Source organism: Gossypium hirsutum, chromosome A08, assembly GCF_007990345.1.
Source record: "Gossypium hirsutum isolate 1008001.06 chromosome A08, Gossypium_hirsutum_v2.1, whole genome shotgun sequence".
Taxonomy (NCBI): domain Eukaryota; kingdom Viridiplantae; phylum Streptophyta; class Magnoliopsida; order Malvales; family Malvaceae; genus Gossypium; species Gossypium hirsutum.
The window spans coordinates 107,246,992-107,255,355 of record NC_053431.1 but is presented as its reverse complement, the minus strand read 5'-3'; the positions used below and the strand labels follow the sequence as shown (position 1 = coordinate 107,255,355).

The window sequence follows — 8,364 nt, the reverse complement described above, 5'->3', positions numbered from 1 at the left end:
TCTTTCTTTTTCCCCCCTGCTCTCTGTTTCGTTCCATTCTGTTTCTATTTCCTTTCATTTGCTTCTTTAGTTTATATATATAATATAATATAATATAATATAATATAATTAAAACATAAAGTATCTTTATTATATAATAATATAATAATATAATAATATACTAAACATAAAAAAAATCTTACATTTTCTTCACGATACACCGCCTCAATTTATACTTTTTGTATAATTGCCCTTTTAGTCCTTTTTATTTTCTTTTAATCTATAATTCAACTTTCACACTTTATTCAATTTGGTCATTTTACTTAATTACTCTTAATTAAATTAAATTCGCTTAATTAAACTCTAATCAACCACTCATTTTACTTCGTAAATATTTTTAATAAATATTTACGAATCCATTTTTCAGAAACGGAGACCCGAAAATACACTTTTTCGGTAACGGTAAAATTCGGGTCATTACAGTTCAGCTCCTTCTGAGTCAACAAATACTTAAGACCCTTGTGGTCTGTGTATATAATACACCTCTCCCCGTACAAGTAATGTCTCCAAATCTTAAGTGCAAATATCACTGCCGCCAACTCCAAATCATGAGTAAGATAGTTCCCTTCGTGAGGTTTAAGCTGTCGTGATGCATATGCAACCACCTTACCCTTCTGCATTAACACGCAGCCCAAGCCTACATGTGATGCGTCACTGTACCCAGTAAAATCCTTCCCAGACTCTGGCTGAATTAACACAGGTGCTTCAGTCAGAACTTTCTTCAACTTCTCAAAAGCCTCCTGTTAGGTCTCAGTCCATACAAGCGGTACCCCTTTCCTTATGAGTTTTCTCAGAGGTGCTGCCATCACAGAAAAACCTTCCACAAACCTTTTGTAGTATCCTGCCAACCCTAGGAAACTTCTAATTTTCGACACCGTCCTAGGTGCCTTCCACTCCAAAATTGCTTCAATCTTTCGAGAGTCCACCTTAATCCCTTCAGCAGAGACCACATGTCCTAAGAAGGTTACCTCCTTCAACCAAAATTCACACTTGCTGAACTTCGCAAAGAGTTCTTTCTCCCTTAACACTCGCAGCACTATACGGAGATGCTCATCATGTTTCGCTTCAGTTTCAGAATATACCAGGATATCATCAATAAAGACGACTACGAACTGATCTAAAAATGGTTGGAACACACGATTCATCAGATCCATAAACGCTGCAGGAGTGTTTGTCAGTCCAAATGGCATAACCAGAAACTTGTAATGACCATACCGAGTCCTGAATGCTATCTTATGGATATCTGCCTCCTTGACCCTTAACTGATGATATCCAGATCGAAGGTCGATCTTGGAAAATACAGAAGCTCCTCTAAGCTGGTCGAACAGATCATCAATCCTTGGTAGTGGATACTTATTCTTAATCGTCAGTTTGTTCAACTGGCGATAATCAATGCACATCCGCATCGTACCATCCTTCTTTTTCATGAATAGCACCGGTGCTCCCCATGGAGACACGCTTGGCCTAATGAAGCCTTTATCCAACAACTCTTGAATTTGAGCCTTTAATTCCACTAACTCCTTGGTGCCATCCTATACGGTACGATGGACACGGGCGTCGTTCCAGACAACAAATCTATTCCAAACTCAACTTCTCAGTTTGGAGGCAATCTTGGAAGCTCCTCCGGAAAAACATCTTGGAACTCCTTTACGGTCCTAACCTTATCCACTGTCAGTCCCTCCTCTTCTGACTGACTTACAAATGCCAAATAAGCCTCACAACCTTTCCGAATTCACTTTTTGGCTCTTAAAGCCGACACCACATTGGACAAATAATCCCTTCGCTCACTTATCACTATAACCTCCTCATCCTTTGTGGTCCTTAACACCATTCGTTTAATAGCACAATCTAGGGTCGCCTTATGCTTAACAAGCCAGTCCATTCCCAAAATGAGATCAAACTCTCCGAACGGTAACTCCATCAGATCTCCAGGGAAAATCCTACCTTGAGTTTTTAAGGGTACATCCCTATACAGTTTGTCTACCCTAACCGAGTGACCCAAAGGACTTAGTACAGATACCCCACTCACAATCTCCTCAGAGCAGTCCAAGTTGTCCATAATCCGTTCTGTGGCCTCCAACCAATATTCCGCCACATTCGGGGCTATACCAGACACGCCCCTAAAAATCTCTGCTCCGTTAGCCCGAAGTCGTTTAGAAATAGATCCCCGAACTCCATTGCCCGTACTTGCCCCGGCAACCCTTTCCAGAACACGAAGTATTGCCTGTGACAGGTATCATCCCCGACACCGCGGTCATGAGACTCTACCTCTGTTGCCGGTGGTACCGATGCATCCACCGCCGGCATATGTCTCGAAGACGAAGATCTCGCTCGAGCACTTCCTCGGCTCCGTCCATGGCCTCTTGTACTCTTATCGTATTATCTTGATTAAGAATTTTTATGCATCAATTAATATTCCAGTGTTTATTACAGATGTTTTATGAATCAGACAGTAGTTCAGAGTTTGTTTTCGCAGAATCGAAGTCTAGCTACAGTTTCAGTCTCTTATTAGATTTTCCTATGGTTTCAATATCGTCCTATCTAGAGTATCCTAATAGGGTTTCAGTACAGACAGATAATTCAGGAAAAGATTCAGAAAAGTTCAGAGTAATACTTACAGGCTTGGGCCGGAGATTCGGAATGCCACCTTCTAAAGATCTAAATTTTGAAAATCGTATTTTTCGCAAAAAAATTTTTGTTTTTGAAAATCTTTGTTTTTTGTAAACCCATTCCACAGCCGAGTTGTTGCAACCTAGGCTCTGATACCACTAAATGTAACACCCCAAACCCAGCCCAGATGTTATGACCGGATCCGACATGCCACATCGAAGCGTTCAAACATTTTATATTGTTGATCCAGAAAAACTTACTTAGTGTTTTAAAAGACAATTTCATTACAGGTTAAAGTGAATGGAAGCTGTGCACCAGGTAGGAAACCGGAAAAGAGGTGGTGAGTCCATCCGACTGCTTAAGTACCAAGCTCCCTTCGGATCCAATCCTAGACATGCATACCGCCATTGCCACGCCTTAACATCATAGATATTCCTAGGAAACCGATTTGATTAAGTCATTTTTAGGAAAAGTGATTAATTTTGGAAAATACTTTTATTGCGGAAGCTTTGCTTATTGTCGTGTTATTTTGAAATCAATTGTTGTTTTTGAAAACGCGCCCTAAAGCTATCCAATTTCAACAGTTAAAATAAGTAATACCTATATTAGTAATACATATTAAAACCATAAAAAATAATTAAGCGGCCTTATTACATTTAAAAACCTAAAACTTCAAACGTAAATAAAAAGATGTCCAGTTCACCAGAAGAAAATCAAACTTTCAAAATGGGTGGCCATTACGAATTCCCTCACAGCTCCAAGCCCACTATGGTTGGGGATTACCTGCGTGGATGAAAATAAAAGGGGTGAGTTTGGGGAAACTCAGTGTGTAAATTAACCCAACCATAGCCTATATCAGCTCAAACTACAGAAATAGAATAAGTTGGCCTTAGCCCAGAACAGAATTCAGAATAAAGCCCATAGGCCCATAACAGAACAGAACAGATATTACATGTTTATGCAGAAACCCAACCCAGATTCATCCATAACACTCCCGTACCAGCCTTACACCATGTGGAGAGACTACTCGACCCACCCAACTGCTACACATTACAGAAATCGCAGCGAGGCTGCCAGATTTTGTGACGAAGTCACCAGATACAGATATTGTGGTAGAGCTACCAGAACAGATATATGTGGCAGAGCCACCAGGTCAGATAATCGTGGCATAGCCACCAGAACAGATAATTGTGGCATGCCACCAGGACGCTTCCTCCATAATATAACCCATGTCCCCATGCAACATATATATAATCATGACATACATCATACAGAATCAGATCGTCATGCTTTTCAGTCAAAATTAACCCTAGGGGTATAACGGTAATTTTGTACCTAGGGGTATAACAGTAATTTTCCATACATAGGGGTATTATAGTAATTTAGCTACTTTTAGGGTTTTCATACATATCCTAACTATTTACGTACTATCAGAACACTTACCACGCATACTTACCGAATTGGGCCCGTTGGCCCATGAACCCGATCTTTGGCCCATTAAGCCCAAATTATCAAAATGTATGAAATCGCGCGTACTGTAGTTTATTACTTTAGATTACCAAATATACAAACCCAACTATCTTACGAGCATTCGCACACTCGCAAATTCCCAAAATACCGACTTTTCGACATTTCGGCTTTTCGGCTTTTGCCAATCTAGTCTATGAGAGGGTGTCAGTTACACACCTGTTTGCGACGATATGCTGACGAGATCCACACACGAATCGCCTACAATTGGATTACTAACACGTTAATCTAACTATTCAAATACAAACTACGTATTAACCCCTTACAATATTCGGCCAACCACACCTACAGATCATAGTAAGCTTATAAGAAATCAATAAGCAACTCATTAACAATTTTTTGTCAATGTTTACCACATAATCATAATTTCACTGCAAGCTGTCTTCCTGAGCAACAGTCACTAAATTATTTATAACTAGAGCTACGAAACTCCAAATCAAGTGCTGTTAATTTTCCCTGAAAATAGACTCATATATCTTCTATCCATAAAATTTTCAGAATTTTTGGTATGGCCAATCAATACCAGATTTTTCTTAAAGTTTCCCATGTTTCACTGTTTGACTAATCTGACCACTCTTCATTACGAATCAAATTTCTCATTGTAAAGAATTCAAAATATGTTCTCGTTTATTCCATTTGAAACTAGACTCATTAAGCTTACATAATTTATGAAGCTTCTAACTCATCTCCCACAATTTATGGTGATTTTCCAAAGTCACGTTTCTGCTGCTGTTCCAAGCAGATTTATTACCAAATCACTCTTTCACACCTAACTTGCATGCTTGTTATTTAAACATGTATATCACCAATCAATCATCACATATCTATGATTTACTTAAGTATAATCTCCATTTCATCATTTTAAAGCACAACATGTTAGCCGATTTTTCCCCTTAGCATCTAAAGCACATGCATGCTCATTTGTTTGGCTCAACTTCACCTATCTTCCATTTTTCATCAAAAGAACATGAAACAACAACCATTTCCTTCATTTTAATTCATGACTAAATGCTCACAACACAACTAAAAACCAAAATATGCTTTAAGAGTTAAGGTAGAATCAAGAAGAACTCATGAACATCAAGATAGAAGCAAACTACCATGAACTTACCTTAATTTTCTTCCCCAAGTGACCGAACATTCAAGAGCTTTCTCCTCTCCTTTCTCTTCTCTAAATTTCGGCTATGATGAACAAAGATGGACAAAACTTTGTTCTTTTCACCCCTTTTTATTTTAATAAAATTTCATATTTCATCCATTTAATTCTTTAATACAAAAGACATGAAATGCCCATCATGGAACATTTACCTAAACCATTATCATGGAACATTTACCTAACCCATTATCATGGAATATTTACCTAATTCATTATCATGGAACATTTACCTAACCCATTATCAATTTGTACCATGAATTATGGATATCAAGTGCTCATATTGTCTACAACAACATGATGGCTGGCCACTTCATGTAAAATGGGAGGTTTGTCATGCAAATCCTCTTATTTTGCACTCCTATTTATTTGGCCACTTCAATTTAGCCTATAACATTTTCAAACATTTTCACATAGGTCCTATTTCATAATTTCACCCCATTTTTCTTATGGAACAAAAATTAACTAAAATTGCCAGGTTCTATCTTAAGCTTGGGCCTTCTAAAGGCCCACTAACATAATTAAACCTATGCCAACATTCACAGAATTCTCGAAAATTGGGGCGTTACATATTTTATGATAAGTATTATTTTAGTATCTTAACTAAATTTAATATTTTATCGAGTTAAGTAAAATTAAATTTGAGTCGTATTGAATAAAATTTAGTGAAATTATTCGAGTTCAATTAAAAAGGAAAACATATAAATTAAAATCTTATTGTAGTGTAACATAATTTATAAATATTTTCAAAAACAAAAATTTAAAAATAATTTGGAAACAAAATAATTTTGCTCCAAACACAACCATCAATTAAATCTATACAAAATCGCAGTCCCAAAATATTAATTTTTCCAAAATAATCATAATAAAACTATTATTGATTAGAATTTTGAAGTAAAACGTACCTTAATAATTTCAACAACCTGGTCTACTCCACTCTCACCAGCAAATAGAGGCTGGAGTCAAAAAAGTAGAATTTGTTAAGTAAGTTAAACTGAAAATGCATAGAAATAAGGAAAAAAATTTAGCAACAAAACATGTACCTAGAACAGATGTCAATGGTTGTGGTGTATTTAGTTGCACTAAATATTAATTCAGGTGCTCGATAGTATCTAGAACAAATGTAAGATTATAAGAGTAGCACCAAATATATTTCAGTTTAAGCAAATATAAAAACTTTATCAATATCAGTACTAACTTTATCAATATATGGCAGCTTCAGTTGAACCGATAGTTGCAGGAGGAGCAGGAAGCAGTAACTGATGCTGAATTTGGTCCAAACAGAAAGTGTTTTTTTTAGTGAAGCAGCAATCAAAAGAAAAATATGATATGCCTTTGTATATATGCCATAGATATTTTGGGTTAACCTCATCTGAATTCCTAAAAGACATCAAAACCAGATAATGGATTCTAATTTTTCCAAATAAGCTAATTTAATTATAGAGAGAAATGAATCAAGCTGAAAAATGAATGTTATATTAATTTTCTTTTGGATTCTAAGTTCAAGCAGAGTCTTTAACAATTAACATGATACATTCATTTATATCTGGACAAGACAATCAAAGGCAGCTTGGTACTAACCTTAGCCCCTAATGACAATTAATTGTGTAATGACTAAAAAAATAAAACTTAATTATAAATCAATAAAAATTTGGGCAGCAGAAAACAGGAGGCAGCAGCAATGTTCTTAAACTTAATTCAGACATGAAAAGGGGAAATTTCAACATAAAATCTTTAGACAAATATAAAACATGGTCTGTTTCTTTCCATTAGAATCATGTAGCAGCATAGATGCCTAACATACCTAACAAAGGAAAATATATTCATATTTTTACATATATAGCCACATAATTCGACAAACTCATGTTGTAAACACATTCCAAGTTTAAATGGGAAAAAAAAGAGGAGGGCAGAAATTAATTATATTAACAGAGTATATGTGCTGAATGACGAGGAAAAGCTGGTAATGAGAGTTCTATTTCAGAAACAAGGATATCTGCCATAATACGACTACTTGATATATTATGCCATGATACAAGCAAATAACATAATTATAACATGAAAACAGAAATATTGCATATTGTATATAATACAAATTATTTATGTATCAAATTTTATAAGAATATAAAATAATTTAAACATGACCACATCATGAGAAAAACGAATGAACACAGATGGGTACACAAGTTGCCAGGTCTACTTCCATCAAAATCAGACAGTAAAATTCATAAGTAGTTAAAAATTGTAAGAATCAATAATAGCTAACTTTAGCTTGTGAAGCAACAAAAGGACATAAGCTGACACAGATGGGAAAACACTAGCAAGCTTGCAAGCAGTCAACAAAGCATCTTGAACTCTAGCAATCTGGTAAGTGTTTGAAGTTAAATACATCTCTTATAGCCAAGAAATGATGCATAGCATAGTATTGGATATCACTAGGACATACCGAACAGTTTTTTCTTCACTTCTACGTAGGCTGTTAAGATTATCACGGGTATTCCTTTGTTACATGCATCATCAATAAAACTGCATAAACACAACAGTAAAACTAGATTTGAAGGACTGGTACTGATGACAAGTATGTTTTAGAAATGAATAAAACATGAATGTATGTTGTTCGGACTCTTCAAGGATCCTCAAAATACAGTTAAAAATTTCCAATATATCTGCATAGGACACATACAAGTATCTAACATTTACACCTAAGTACGAGTAATGTAGATTCAGGTTACCTTCTCTCGTAGTACACTTTTCACAAATGGCTCATTCTCACTTGTAGGCAATGAAGTAGGCCAACCAATCTACCAAAGTATACCAGACTTTAAGCCACAAGGTTGATATAATATCATGCAGACAATAACATTGCCCAATATGAATGGAAAACACCAAGTTCAGACGTGTTTAACACGGATTAGTTGAGAACAGGATTGAGTGTTTGGTCAATATTTTTGAGCCTTACGTATAAGAGCAATGAAATCAGAAAGTACATTGACAGAAGCAGATCTCAAATAATCATTGTCGAAACCATTTTTAAA

The 8,364-nt window shown here is 35.9% G+C and overlaps 1 long non-coding RNA gene across 1 annotated transcript; it reads right to left on the bottom strand.

The window, feature by feature from the left end:
- Positions 1-6,234: 6,234 nt before the first annotated feature.
- LOC121204496 (uncharacterized) lies at positions 6,235-8,152 on the bottom strand. Its single transcript, XR_005899417.1, has 5 exons — positions 8,062-8,152; positions 7,776-7,855; positions 6,528-6,594; positions 6,373-6,441; positions 6,235-6,285 (listed from the first exon to the last, which is right to left on the bottom strand). It is a non-coding gene; the product is annotated as an uncharacterized lncRNA (long non-coding RNA).
- Between the last annotated feature and the right edge of the window lie 212 nt (positions 8,153-8,364).